This window comes from Perognathus longimembris, chromosome 2, assembly GCF_023159225.1.
Source record: "Perognathus longimembris pacificus isolate PPM17 chromosome 2, ASM2315922v1, whole genome shotgun sequence".
NCBI lineage: Eukaryota > Metazoa > Chordata > Mammalia > Rodentia > Heteromyidae > Perognathus > Perognathus longimembris.
In genome coordinates this window covers 121,421,375-121,437,789 of record NC_063162.1, presented here as the reverse complement: position 1 = coordinate 121,437,789, position 16,415 = coordinate 121,421,375, and positions in this window count along the sequence as shown.

Here is a 16,415-nt window from a genome sequence, read left to right as displayed (position 1 = left end):
AAACAAGAAAGAAAAAGTTCAGCCTTGATACAAAATTCTTTTCTAAACTTTACTTCAAAAATATTCTGCCTCTGGAGCTGTAAAAAAAAATAGTGCTTGTGAAATTGAAAGATGATCGGGCACCTTAAAATCTCTGTCTGAATGGGACTGATTATTTAAGAAAAGCACCACAGGAGCTAACAATGGAAACTGGTCAGACACAGTTCTATGATGCAGGGTGCCAAGGAGCTTTTTATGTTAATGACCCAAGACCTTCAACTCTTGCAGACCCTGAAAGTTATGTGGCCTGTGATATAATACAGTAAATGGATTGCCTTTTTTTTTTTCTTCCTAGGAGTCTTCATGTCTTGTAGTACTCAATCAGAAAAGGGCACCATTGAGCCACCAATTAAAAGAGAAGAATATATCCTTGTTTCCTCTAAACTGCTTCAATTTTAATGACAGATTATTGATGGGGATAGGAACAGGATGTTCCATTCACCTTCTTGCTTTCCTAACTTTCCTATCATTTATTCTACCACACAATAAAAAAATAGTAAGAGCATGCTACTCATACACTTTTTTCAGCTTAAAGCATTACAATACTCTAAAATAAATCCTTAGAATACAGTATATACTTAGAACCTATCTTCACTATGTGTTTGTCCTTAAGGAATATGGCATTTGTGGCAATTTTATTCATGTTGGAAATCACTCTTTTTCTAAATTTTGTGTGCGATGCGTCTTAATACACATAGAAACTTCTAAAGTACAACACAATAAAGCATTACCCTCCACCATTTGATTTTCTTAAATCTACCTGTGAGGCCTAAACTGAGTGATATAAAATGTTTTTCTCATCAAGAAATATATATATATATATATATTTAAAAGAACCTAATGGGATGATCACTAAAGGAAATTATGATATTAAGCAATTTTCCTAGTAATTACAAAAAATACAATTCATTTGGAAGATGCTATAATTCTATTAAACATAATTATGTTGTTTAGTTGCTTTACTTTTGTTCATTTGTATGACTGTCTTTTTTAGGCAGGGAAGTTAGTGGGATGGCATTGAAGGTTTGAATTATTTGAGGGCTAAGAAGAGGAGAGAAATAGAGATGAATCTTAAATTCCACAGAAATCTATCCTAAAAAAAAAAAAAAAACCTATCTTTAAACAGATGAGTATCACATTTTACCTAAGATTGAAGTAAAAATGGAAAACTGTGGTTGTGAAATACCCAGCTGTGGTCTTTCTTAAGCTTCAGGCTAAATTATACTGCTTTGCATATGACACTCCATTACACCTATTTCTCCCCAATACACCAAAATATTATAAAACTCTATCACCTTTCTTCCCTAATGTGATATTTTCATGTTATATGACCCTGGGCAAGTTGATGAAGACTCTTCTGGTCTAAGAAGCATTTTCTATATAATGAGGAATTTGGAATAAGATAATGAATAAAATGTCTTTATTCTACTTTGTAAAATTAAATATGAACTAATTTTTAGTTGTGTTTTGTGATTTTTTTATTTCCAGTTTTTAAAACTTACATGCTTCACAAAAAAACTGTATATTGCACTATGATTTTCAAAGATATTAGTTTTTTAAAAGAATACATTTTGCTTAACACATTTCAATGACTCTAATTCAAATGCATTTGTGAGTTTGAACCATTTTTTATGCATTTCTTTCCTGTTCAACCCTCATAACCTTTTTTCTAGGTGAAGGGTTGACTGTATTGTATTAATCATAATCATTTTCTCATATAAATTGTTCTGCACATGTTTTTAATGTCATTGATTTATGAGAATCTACACTCAGAGTGGCATCCTTATTATACTTATGAATATTTGTTACAAAAGATCCAAAGCTATTTCCACTCCTTTTTCAAAATTTTTAAATGTCACTCAGGAAAACTAAGAAACCTCTTGGCCCTCCACATCCCCAATATATTTTGCTAGTGAAATAGGATCATTTGAAAAGCGATTTCACCAGTTCAGTGTGTGTGGCATTTCAACTTAGTAGGACTTGGTTAACAACTATGAGGTATGTGTGCTACCATCACAAGAATGCTTTAATAACAAGATTGCTGGTCTACAGAGAAAAATAGCCACCAACCTCTAGAATTAAAAATAAATAAATGAAAGAAACAACAAGCTTTGCATAAAAGGCATTTTCTTTTTAGAATTAGTTTGATGTTCAGTCTTTATATTTATACTTTATTCTGCGAGGTAAGGATAGAGGGTTCTCAAACTTAGGATAGTTTTAATTATCTTCACAAACTTTAAAAGTACAATGAATGTAAGAAAAGAAATTAAAGACAACTAGCATTAAAAAGGCAGTTGAGTGCAAAATATGGGAGGATGGAGGCCATATCTCCAAAATCATAATTTTTATGTTTAAATGTTGTGACTAAACAATCCTTTGCATTATAACCTAATTACAGAAATTCTTCATGGTGGTCACTCTAGGGATTACTTGACAGCTCCCTAAAGCAAAATCACTGAAGACAAAGAACTTGGTAACTAATGTTCTGTGAACAAAGCAAAATACAGCATTTGTTGTTCACAATGGAAGAACACTGGGACTTTAAATCAGACAGACATAGAAAAGAAAAGGAAAAAAACTTATGAGGACAAAGCCGACCTATTCTGTGGTTACCAAAAGCTGAAAGTGAATCAGCAACTGCATTTTTTATCTTCATCTAATGTAACCTGGATATTTTGAAACACCGATGTTTTTCCAGCTTTTGTCCTGATTTGGCCGTAGGAAGACAGAGTGTAAAGCAAGATGAGTTAGACAGGCAGAGAACAAAGGTCTACTCCAACTCAAATATCATAAGAGATAAAAATAGTTTGTATTGGACATCTTTTAAATAAGAGATTTCATATGGAAGCCACATGCCTTTCAATTTTTGTTTTCAACATCAAGCTAATGAAAACAACTACACAGAAATTTCACTATAATTAACTTCAAGGGTCAGGTTATAAAATTCACTTCTATTTTTCTGCTTCTTTTGGTTCCAGCAATAAGTGCTTTTCATAAAGTTCAAATGAAAATGATTTCATATCAATTTTTTATTAAATGGATAGCTATGTCTCAAAGCTCTGGTTTTCAATAGGGTAATGGCTACCTTTTACCAAGTACCAGACACATGCATTGCCACCATTTTATTGCCAGATTTTTCAAGTACCCTTCAAGCCTTTCTTTCTCAGCTATCCATGCATTCATCTTCATACAACAAGCTATGATGGTTCCAATACGTCAAAACATCAAATCCAAAGTATCAGTGCTCTGTCAATAACTCTGAATTCTCTCTGACTAGGTCACCCCACCTAGGTCCATGGTTTAATTAATTATTATTGTCCAGTGATGACCAAGTTCATCAGTGCAGTTCTGATCTGTTCCTCAAAGCAAAAATTTATGTCCACATAGCTGCCTTGGTGATACCTAAAATTAGTATGATTAAAACTGAATGTCCTGTGTCAATATGTTGTACATATATCCTACTTGTTGGTGGGATATAATGCCACTAGTCATTGTCTGTAATAAGGTTGAGCCTTTGTTCTTTGCAAGGGGTCATATTGTGAAGTGCAGAAGTACATCTCCTCACTTATTTCCTCGATGTCATTCACTCTCTATACTTACTAATCCCAAATCAAAGACTTCAAGAGGCACTGAATATTTCCACTTGCTTCTTTAACCACTAGGAGACTACCACACACAAGATGGAAGCTGGATCCCCCTACTATGGGAGTTGTATAAGAAGACACAGGAAACCAATTAGCACCAAAAGCATAGCCACCAAGATGACTTGTAGTACTTCAGACCAAAAATGGACAATCAATATTTTTTGTTCAACCCTTAAGATTTTGAGATTGTTGGTTTAGCAGGATTATCACGCCTAAAAGCTGACTTGCTTGGCTGACTACTTGACAATATCACTATCAGCTTAAATGAAGTCATTTATGTGCAATGACTGACCCATTAATCACCCCCATGCTCCAAGTTTTGACCTAAGTATCTCTCTTTGTATCTTCTTTCTTCTGTCTTCCTGATACTGCTCCTGACTTAGGTTCATATTATCAGTCATTGGTCTATAGTGGTAATCTTCCTACACTGGTCTTCCCTATTTTCAGCCTTCATCTCCATGAATTTTGCTCTCTTCACTGCCACCTACAAGACGAAAATGTTTTCATATGATGCAATTGTTTGATTTTCTTCATAGACTCCCCCTTGAATTTCCCAAGCATCACCTGAAGGATTCCTAATTAGCTGACCTCTGTTCACCTCTTCATTTTCATCCCTTTTCCCTTGGCTCCTCCTCACCCACATAGTCCTGATTCATCAGTTAGAACCTCAACACACAGCCATGTGTCCCATGTGACACCTGGGCATTGACTTTTCCCTTTTCCAAGACTCTCAGTTCAACCTCTAGGCAAACTCTTTTAACTTTTCCAGGTACTCCTGCTTAGACATCACCTCCTCCTTTCTCAGAGATTTATTGACTATGGCCGGTTACTAAATTACATACACTATGCCGTTTGTACAGTTGTCTTTTCAATGTGACTCAGTTTTACATTCCCAGCCTACCTTGTGCTGGACTGAGTTAAAGGTTCAGCTAACTGAATAATGCTCAGACTGAAAAACTGTCCAGAAAACAGCTTAGCACACCTTGTGTAAGTCCTCATCCATAAAGGGCTCAGATGTTGATTACCAAGAGAAACTTTCAGATAAAACAGCCCCATAAAATGAGCAAAAGAAGCAGTACAGAGTGAGAGGCTTAGAGTAGAGGCACAAGCTCCCTCATTACTATCAGCTTTAAACAATCTTCTCAGATTCAGAAGCTGAAAGGGAAATTCTCTTCATCTAAGGACCATCTAAGTAGGGGTGTCAAAAAGTCCCTGCCCAGAGGTTCCCCAAATCCTATCTCATATTCACTTACCCAAAGCTTTAACACATTCAAACCTTCTCTATTCTCTCTGCTTTCAAGACCTGGTGAAAGAGGAAAAAAAAGGCAACCCAATACACATAAGTTATCATAACTACCACCAACTTTGGTCCTGGAAGGAGGGGTTTATCATACCATAGGAAAACTAGACATTGGACCTTATAGCTATAGGCTCTGGAATTAACCTTTTTGTAGAAATAAAAACTGAAGTCTTTGGCGGACAAAAATCTTTTTAACCATTGCAGTAGAACTTGTAGCCTATTTCACCTTACCCTGATTTGTACTTCCTTACTTCCATTGATAAAAATCCAAATTTAATGGAACTAATTGACTTTTATTATTTTTACTCTAGAATATGTGACATCAACAAGTACCTCCACAGAAACTGATCCTTTCCAGGCCACTTTACTAGCTCTCCAGCAATTCCCTCTTATCTCCTATTCTGGATCTTCCTATGACCAACCTGCAGGATGACATTTTTCTCCATTCTAGTCTTCTCCTTTGACCTAAATTAGTAAAATGCCCCTAGCTACCAGAGAACATCTTTATTCAATGTCCTGCTGATCTGGTATACACAGTATTGAAGAATGAACTCAAAATATCCTCTCTGTACGTACATATGTGCTATTCACAGGTCCTTTAAGTTCATTAGTGACTCTCAAATTCTGTACATAGAGAGGCCTTGTATTGCAAAGTTAGCTGTCTTTATTTTTGTGTTTATCACACAAACTAATCAGGCACATTGTCTGGCCAAGGAAGATATTCTCTCAGAATATCTCTTGCATTCACATCTTCCTCCTAGGCATATGTACACATGGGAAGTAGAGGTTGTGGTGAGAAGTAAAGCAATTCTGAATGTCTTTTGAGGGGAAAGATTGCATTGCTCACTGGAGGATTGAATGTCAAATGTCAGAATCATCATTATCTGTAAGGATTTTACCCCTAGGTCCCCAAACTGATGGATTCATCCATATGAAGACTAGAATAGAAGAAGGTAGGCATGGAGAGATGGTTCACCATTACATGGATGTGAGACATGTTAAGTCTGAGAGGTGTTTTAGACATCCATATCAAAGTGCTGAATATTATGAGCAAGGAATTAAGGAGAAACGTGTAAGATAGAAATAAGAATTTGGAAATTAGCAGTATATAAAAACATTTAAGACATGAAATTATCAAAGGAATCAGTGCAGATGAAGAAGAAAAGAGCCTGTGAACACTTTGGAGTAAGAAGTGAAAGAGAGTGGGATAGGCAAAAGAGACAGAAAGAGCACTGGTTCAGGGAGAAGAGAAGGAAAAGGAGTGAGCAATGGAAATCAAATGCTTTGATAAGTCAAGTAGGACTGAAAGTGATGGCTGATCTTAGACACATGGAAGTCTTGGCAAAAGCAGTTTCAGGGAGGAAATGAAGAGGAAACTGGTTTGGAATGGATTCCAGAAAAAAATGAAGGAAAGAGGATGTGTTGGCAGTAAATATGGTTCAGTTTTTAAAGTTGTTCCTCTTGTCCCTCTTAGTTTCCTTCCCCTTGAGTATTTTCATGCCATAAGGCTAGTCTGCTCATTTAAGCATTTTTTATTTTACCTTCAATGATGCTAAACTTCTCATTATATTTATATCTTCTTTCTACCACTCAATGGAGTCAATATCTCCTTTCACATTTGCACCAGCCTTCATCAGGCTTTGATGATTTCATAGTGACTATTCAAAAACACATTGTGAAGCAATTAAGATATTTACATAATGATTGTCTTAGCTACTTTCCTTTAGCTCTCCTTCCTATTAAACAGTGTAAGATTAAATTTCTGTTTCTCAATTCAATCTTTAAGAATTTCCATGAAGTGTACTTGCTCAAGTTTGATCTTTTAGTTTTTTCTTACAGAGTCCACTGCTCTAGTCAGGATAGTTTGCTGACTATTTCCTAAAGAAGACCTGCTTATTTTTCCTTGCTACTTTGATATTCACCTCATCTGGAAATTTATCCTTCTCAAGGACCTTTATTCTCTCCAAAAACTAACCAACAAAGAATACTAATCTGACTTGTTAAATTTTTGTTTTAATAGATAATAACCCAGATTTTAGGTCAGACCCATTTATGTGTACCATACAATAGTTCTTGCACTATCTATTGTACTTGAAATTCATGTGTGTAAATCTATTTTGTGTGTGTGAGAGAGAGAAGGAAGGGAGAGAGAGAGAGAGAAGAGAGAGAGAGAGAGAGAGAGAGAGAGAGAGAGAGAGAGAGAGTGTGTGTGTGTGTGTGTGTGTGTGTGTGTGCTGGGGCTTGAATTCAGAGCCTGGGAGCTATTCCAAAACTTTTTTTGCTTAAGGCTAGCAATCTACCACTTGAGCCACAGCTTCACTTCCAGCTTTTTGGTGGTATTTTGGAGATGAAAGTCTTGAAGACTCTCCTGCCTAGTCTAGTTTTCAACTATAATCTTTATCTCATCTTTCTGAGTAGCTAGTCTTACAAGCATAAGCTACTGGTACTTAGCAATGATTCTATTTTATATATACGTCACATTTTTTAAATCTTGGACAATGCTTAGCACTTTTTGATAGACATCTATTCTGTCACTTAGCATTTTTCAGGATCAATGGAAAGAATAAATGATAAATAAAATTTTAAAATATATAAAAGCATTTGATAATACATGACAGCATGAATATGTAAATAAATAAATGATGGATGGGTTGATGAAAAAGGCTTTACATTATGTAGTTAAATCATGCATCAAATCATATCCTATGCGCTCCACACAGAAAGCATAAGATGGGTACCACATAATATTTTGTAGGTTGTAAAATTGTCTTAAAGAGGTTAATATAACCAAATTTACTCCCAGACCAATGAATCCCTAACTTCTGACTCTAGAATACAGTTCTTTTCTCTTTATACTGCGGTTGCTTCCTGTATGAAAACATAAGACCACTCAAAGCATAACTTATTCAAAATAGTTTTCCAAGCCCTTTGAATTCTAAATTGTGCCATAATTGTTTCTCAATGAAATTGTGCTTCTACACTTCTATTCTAATCTTCTTTCATCACAAATAAACTTCTAGCATCAGAATTGGTTTGATCCTTTTACTTAACACAATAAAGTGCAACTTTGTTTTTAACAACTCTTTCCTTTTGATTCCTTACATCTGGAAAGCTTTGTCAAGCTGTCACTGACTAAAATTGTAATGTTTACAGGCTGGAAATGTTCTCTGGGGATACACTTCCTTTCTGGAGTGTACTTCTTTCTGCCATATGATCTTGCTGTCAGAGTTCTGATCTTCAGAGCACAAAACAAAGAATGGTTTATCAAGCAGATGCATTCTTGAGCCTAAACTCCATACTTCATACATTTAAACAGATGTTCTATTTACTTCCTAAGTATGGGAACTCTTGTGAATTTTGAAAACTCTCTTCACCCTCTTAGGTCATGGCCATAGCACTAAAGATCTGAGTGTATCAATGGTAGATAACGCACAATGATTGAATCATTCATGACTAACAATCAGATCTGATTATCTTATTTGATTTAATTGTGACCATAGTCTTAAAGGAGAAAAAAATCAGAGATTGAATTGTATAAGAGCATAGGACACTGTAAGGACACACTAAAAAAATAGGGACCAACCAGTGAAGGTAGCCAAAGATTTCACTCAGCATCCCCAAATGCCCAATCAAAGTGCCTGAGCTTATAGCTTATGACTTCAAATTGTCTAATCCAAACCTTGAATTTACATTAAGATTCTTTTCAGAGAACTTATGCACAAAACCAAGAAGCTTTTTAAAAAATCATCTTTGATTATTGAATAGAAATTAGGGAAATTTAAATTTAATTCTGTATCAGTAACCACTTTTCTTATTCTGTATAATGCCAAATGTCTTTTGGTTAGTTCACGTTGAACTGTGCATCTTCAAGGCAGTGCATTTGGATGTTCACTTCTATAATTCTAAATAAAATTAACTGTATTAGACCCAGGTAATTTGGGGCGAATGGTCTTCCTCTTGATTCCTAAGACTATTTTACCTTCATACTATATATTTTCACATTTTTCAATCTCAGACTTACTATTTCTACCTGTGTCTTAGATTTCATAATTAATTAATGAAACAAAACATCCAGATATTAAAGAGGAATTAAACTAATAAAGTAAATGAGAAACAAACCTTACACATTCTTTCATCACTGTTTTTACAAATAGAGAAAGATAATGATAATTAACCCCACACATTGTCTTCTCGTTTCCTAAACATTAATTAGGTTTCCAGGAAGTAAACATCACCTTTCAATGGACAAAGTGGTTTCAATGAATTAATTACAAAATGCATTTTTCCTACAGAAGGAAAAAGATAAAATACAAGAAAGGTAAGTTGGCAAAGTAGACATTCTTCATTCTTTTGACAACATGAACAAGTGGAGGGTGAAGGAACAGACCTCACCTTCCATTATTTCCTCAGACCTGCTTCAGGCTTTATAATGAATATGACCCTTAGAAAAAATAACTGCCTAACATAAGCAAACAGAGAGGTAACTACAAAATATATTCTCCTGAGGATGGTTTACAATAAGGTGATGACCATTAGCCAAATTAAGACCATGACTTTGCAGATCAAAAATATTTGAAAATCGGAGTATCCAAACAAAGAGATGTTATTATTTCTCCAGAATAATTTGTCTTGAAAAGTTATTGCCTAGAAAGCACTGTATAAACTCTATTTCACTCATGACAGAATTGCATAGATTTTTAGTAAGCAAAGCTATAGTCCGAAGGAAAAGAAATCTGATCATATTTATCGTTTTAATGTAAAATTTCACACTCTTCTGAATTTTTACGGTGTGATTTTTAAGAAGTTCTAATTGTGGTCAATTATTATAGTACTCTTGCGCCACCTAGTGTTTTTCATCTATTAACCAGCTTCCTTATACCAGATAATGCCTTATAAATTGACATGTATACTAAATAATTTTAAGGCAGCTGGACAGCAGCGGCTCACTCCTGTAATCCTAGCTATTCAGGAGGATCACAGTTTGAAGCTAGCCTGAGCAGGGAAGTCCATACAACTCTTTTTTCCAATTACATACACACACACACACACACACACACACACACACACACACACACACTAGAAGTGGAGCTGTGATTCAAGTGACAGAGTGCTAGCCTTGAGCAAAAAAAAAAAAAAATCACCTCAAAGACAAGGCCCTGAGTTCAAGCCCCAAGACTAGCAAAAGGAGAGACAGAGAAACAGAGAGACAGAAAAATTTCAAGACTTGATTTTGATATTCGTAGTCAAAGTATTTTCCTTTTTTCCCCCAGTACTTTTTAAACAGCCCTTGTTATTTTTGTTGGACAAAGATAGGGTTTGGGCGGCGGCTGGGGCGGGTGAAGCTGGTGGGGGGGGATATTTTTGTTTTGTGTCCTTGGATCTGTTCCCATTGGTAAATGTTTAATTGTCACTGTTTCCCAGCAAGCTAATGCAACTATAAGTTTGAGCTTGTGTGGGGTGAAATATAAGTTTCTTCTTTATTGACGCATTTGGGCATGGCAGATGTAGATCTCCACATCTATATGCTGAATTTACAAAAACGGCCAAGGGAATGTGAAAATAAGGATAACCAAACCCGGTATTTGTGAACTGACAAATAAAATTGATTGATTATACTCTTAAGTTCTTCTTGTTACACATGTCAGCTATCAAAAAAATAAAAAGCTCAGTTAGAGGAAACTACTCCCCCACAATCTCACTACTGAAAAATAATGAAAATGTGTCACAGACCAAATTATGCCACACAGATAGGTTAAACAAATTTGTTACACAAATACTTATTACCAAGCAAATACACAACTGTTATACATTCTCTATAAGCTTAATAAGTAAGCCTCATTCTCTCTGAAGCTACATTGCTGCCTTGCATGAAATAATCACTAAAGGCAGATGTGACAGATCCCCAAAATAGAATTCCATTACATTATGACCAACATCCAACAATGAGAAATCAAGCTACTAGGGCTGGACATAGTACTGTTTAGGGATGAGGATTTAGACAATATCCCTGCAGATAAAAGCTACTGATCTCAAATTCTATTTTACAACTATAACTAAAAGAAATATTGTCGGGGCTGGGGATATAGCCTAGTGGCAAGAGTGCCTGCCTCGGATACACGAGGCCCTAGGTTCGATTCCCCAGCACCACATATACAGAAAACGGCCAGAAGCGGCGCTGTGGCTCAAGTGGCAGAGTGCTAGCCTTGAGCGGGAAGAAGCCAGGGACAGTGCTCAGGCCCTGAGTCCAAGCCCCAGGACTGGCCAAAAAAAAAAAAGAAATATTGTCATATGGAAGAAAGTTATTATTTAAAAATAATTCACTTCAGCGGTCAACAGTTCAGTGTCACAGTATAGCACCAAGGTGTTCTGCAGTGTACATGAGCATGAAATTTGCCTTTAGGAAACATTCTATTATTCTTGTCTTGTTTACTCTCTTTCAAGTCTCTCTATTAAAGATATCCAACAATCCCCAAAACGACTTTTCTTCTACATAAGAAACACTATGATTCAGTCAGGTAAAGACCAAAGTGTAAGGCAACAGATGCACAATCTGGATCTTTCAAATGCATGTACATCCAAGGTAATAACCTGGTCTTGTCAGTTCTTATCCCACTTCCATTTTTCTGTTGCTATTTGGCTTTTTTTATACTGTACTGTTATCTATCTTATGGATAGAATTATAATTTAACACATCCATTCATAACTCATCACATAATTATTTGCATAAATATCTTTGACACAGATATAATGATGTACTTTTGCCAGCCAATTGAAATTTGAAGTGTTAAATGAACTAAAATGATTGCAATGCAAGTAATGCTCCAGGAGATTAGATACAAAGGAACTTTCTGTATGCTTCCAAAGAGAAAGCATATTAAGAAACAGAACTTTCAATAATGTACCATACACAGATTATTGGCAACCTCTTACTACCGAAGGACGTTTTCAGATCAACATATTCAACTCATTAAGATTATATCCTGTGCTCTTTGTTGATGGTTTGTTCAGTATTTATTCACTCAGCCAATTTTTTACTGAGCACTTACTCTATGCTAAGCCCTCTTATGGTCATAGTAGAAAACATACAGAATTTCCTTTTTGTAGTAGAATTCATATTTAGGGAAAGTCCAGATGATAAAGAAGTGTACTTTAAATAATGTAAAATGTTAATAATGTTAAAAGAAAGCAGGGAAAGAAACTGGACTGCCAAGATTTCCATTCTTTTCTTTCCTTCCTCCCTCCCTTCTTTCCTTTCTTTCTTTCCTTCTTCCTTCCTCTTTCTTTCTTTCTTTCTTTCTTTTTATTTATTTATTTTTCTCCTTTTGTCAGTTATAGGGCTTGAACTCAGGGCCTGGACACTGTCTCTGGACTCTTCACTCAAGGCTACCTCTCTACCACTTTGAGCCAGGGCTCCACTTTGGGTTTTCTGGTAGTTAACTGGAGATAAGAACCTCTCCAACTTGCCTTCCTGGGATGGCTTTCAACTAATATCCTCACACCTCAGCCTCCTGAGTATCTAGGATTACCAATGTGAATTACCAGTCCTCTACAAGAGTTCCATTCTTAATAAAAACGAGTCATTGTGCACACCTTACACTTGTGAGCAGGAGGAACTGGGCTTCATTTGTTGGCAGAGGTAGCATCTGTGTAAATTACTGACAATTTTTCAATAAGGGAAATAAATCTTCTTCCAGTAAATATATTTATATTTTACCATTCACTGAGTTGTGTGTGTGTGTGTGTGTGTTATGTTACACCCTAATATTGCTATTACTTCTTTTTCTGTTCATCTTCTTCCAACTTTGGCTACTGACAGTTCTCGCTGATTGTCTCCAATCTTTTTGACTTTTGAGTACTTCTAGCACTACCAGACATTTACAAGCTCCATATGTTCTCTGCCCAATACTAGAATAAACCACTTATTCAGGGTCCATATTCCTTTAATTAAAAAATAGTATTAGAGGCTATGTAGATATGATCATACAAAATGATACTTATGGAAATGAACTCCAAGAAATGGAAATAAGAGGGTTTTTTCTTATTTTGTTTCTTGTTTTTGCTTGTTGCTTTCTGTTTTCTCCTTTGCTGCTGTTTTTAAAATTATTATTTCTGTATCTTTTGTCTTGTATGTAAAATTATCTGTTTGGGGGAAGGTGAGGGAGCAAAGAAATGGTGCAACAAAGGGTGAACAAATGCAGCAGTGACACTCACTAGACACTACGTTGAAAATGAATTATGTAACTTGTGGAGAAGAGGGACCAGGAGGAAAAAAAAATGTGAGAAAACAAGGGAAGAGGTGACACTGTTCAAAAGACATATACTCATTACCTGACTCATGTAACTATAACCCCTCTGCACATCACCTTTACAATAAAAATTAATTAATTTAAAAAGAATGGTATAAGAAACAAATATCTGGGTTTGGAATATGACCTAGTGGCAAGATGAAGCCCTGGGTTCAATTCCTCAGCACCACATATATAGAAAAGGCCAGAAGTCTCAATATAGAACTCCCCTATGACCCAGCAGCCCCACTTTTGGGTATCTATCCAAAAGACCACAAACAAAATCACAGTAATGCCACCAGCACAACAATGTTCATCGCAGCACAATTTGTCATAGCGAGAATCTGGAACCAACCCAGATGCCCCTCAGTAGACGAATGGATCAGGAAAATGTGGTACATATACACAATGGAATTTTATGCCTCTATCAGAAAGAATGACATTGTTCCATTTGTAAGGAAATTGAAGGACTTGGAAAAAGTTATACTAAGTGAAGTGAGCCAGACCCAAAGAAACATAGACTCTATGGCCTCCCTTATTGGGAATAATTAGTACAGGTTTAGGCAAGTCATAGCAGAGCATCACAAGGCCCAATAGCTATACCCTTATGAACACATAAGATGATGCTAAGTGGATGCTAAGTGAAATGAACTCCATGTTATGGAAACAATTGTTATAACACAGTTGTAACTACTTTCAACGTCCTATGTGTATGTGTAGCTTCTATTATTGATGATGTTCTTGTATCACCTTCCTGTGGTTGTACCTACACTATCTCTGTAATCTTATCTGAGTATATTGGAAACCGTGTTTACTGGTATTGGAAGTAGGAAATTCAAAGGGAATACCAAATTTGAGAGACACAGGGTAAAAAAAGAAACAACTACAAAAGCAATACCTGCAAAACTGTTTGGTGTAAGTGAACTGAACACCTGGGAGGGGGAAGGGAAAGGGGGGGAGGGAGGGGGGTATGAGGGACAAGGTAACAAACAGTACAAGAAATGTATCCAATGCCTAACGTATGAAACTGTAACCTCTCTGTACATCAGTTTGATAATAAAAATTTGAATAAAAATAAATAAATAAATAAATAAAAGAAATGTATCCAATGCCTAACGTATGAAACTGTAACCTCTCTGTACATCAGTTTTTGTTGAAAGAAAATAAATAAATAAATAAAACTAAAAAAAAAAAAAAAAAAAAAAGGCCAGAAGTGACTCTGTGGCTCAAGTTGCAGAGTGCTATCCTTGAGCAAAAAGAAGGCAGGGACAGTGCTCAGGCCCTGAATTGAAGGCCCAGGACTGGCAAAGGAAGGAAGGAAGGAAGGAAGGAAGGAAGGAAGGAAGGAAGGAAGGAAGGAAGGAACGAAGGAAGGAAGGAAGGAAGGAAGGAAGGAAGGAAGGAAGGAAGGAAGGAAGGAAGGAAAGAAGGAAAGAAGGAAGGAAAGATATGTGGCTATACTTGTTGCTAATGGGGTATTACTTCTTGTAGGAAGAGTTACAAAATGTATGTCCTCTTACACACCCATTCACTGTACTAGATATATTAGCTACTATCACATCCATCACCAATGCAAAAATGCTGAAATTAATTTTGGATCTCCAATAAGTAGAACTACTGAATCAAACTGTTTAAAGTTCTCAATACATTTCATCAAATTGCTATCACAAGAAGTTTTAGTTTACTTTAGTTTCTATATCACTAGAGTGGTTGTTTTACTGTCAATAGTTTAAGATAATTGCTTAAAATTTATCTCTACTCTATTAAAAGGGCCCTTAGAAATTAGTCCTGATTTTTAATCACAACAAGCTACTCAAACACATGGTTTAGGGACTAGGTAATTTGAAAAAGATTGAGGATTCTCAATTCAATAATGAAAAGTGAGAAATGGGGAAAATTATGAAAGAGGTGACATTGTACTCAGAAACAAATGCATTGACTTTAAACCTTATTGTAAAGCTACAGAAAGATAATAGTAAAAGTATTTTCAAATATTAAAAGTATGTGTGTGTGTTGACATTGTAAGGTACTGTTCCTATGAGTAAACTTTGAGAGCAAATATGCTCTGCCCCTAAGGCTTAATATTGGTTTGCTTATCATTTTTTAATTATGAGGTCTTGATAAGCCCGGTTAAATAAATCAACTGTTGCATACATCTGTAGCTCCTGGGCAGTCAGGGTCTGGTACAGGGACAAGTTCATTGTGGGAGTACAGGAATTTACCTAACCAAGAGTTATTCCTAGCTTCAATACATATGTACCCAATAGAGATGAAACACTATTTTCTAGTGTACACGTGTATTGTTGTGAAGAATAACAATTTATTTCAAGGAACTGTTGAATTTGTAATCACTTTTTTTTTTTGCCAGTCCTGGGGCTTGAACTGAGGGCCTGAGCACTGTCCCTGGCTTCTTTTTGCTCAAGGATAGCACTCTGCCACTTGAGCCACAGCGCCACTTCTGGCCTTTTCTATATATGTGGTGCTAAGGAATTGAACCCAGGACTTCATGTATACCAGGCAAGCACTCTTGCCACTAAGCCATATTCCCAGCCCTGTATTAACTTTTTATCATTGTTTTCTCGGAAGATTCTGAAAGTATAGTGCTATTAGGATTTTAGAGATTAGGGAAATTTTTTTTCTTTTCTCATTTTTTTCATTTCTTTATTGTCAAAGTGATGTACAGAGGGGTTACAGTTTTAGACATAAGGCAGTGAGTACATTTCTTATCCAACTTTTACCTCCTTCCTCATTTCCTCCTGCCTCCTCCCTCCCCATTTCCCTCTCCCCCCATGAACTGTACAGTTGGTTTACATCATATAGCTTTTGTAGCTTGTCTTTTTATCCTTTGTCTCTCAATTTGGTATTCCCTTTTCCTTCCCTAGTTCTAATACATGTGTATACAACATCCAGGGTACTTAGAAAAGTTTCGTCATGTTCAAAAGGCTAGACCATAGTTAAAATGTTTCAGAACATATGTGCAAATTTGGTAGTATTAGACAAAGCATGTACCTGTAAACACATAAAACCAAATGCTGTTCAACTAAACATTTTTCTTAGCTTTTGTTCAGCATTGGATATTATTTTATCCCTGTCTGAGATGTTCAAGTACTATGTTATTTCAATGAATAATGCTACATAGGCCCTAAA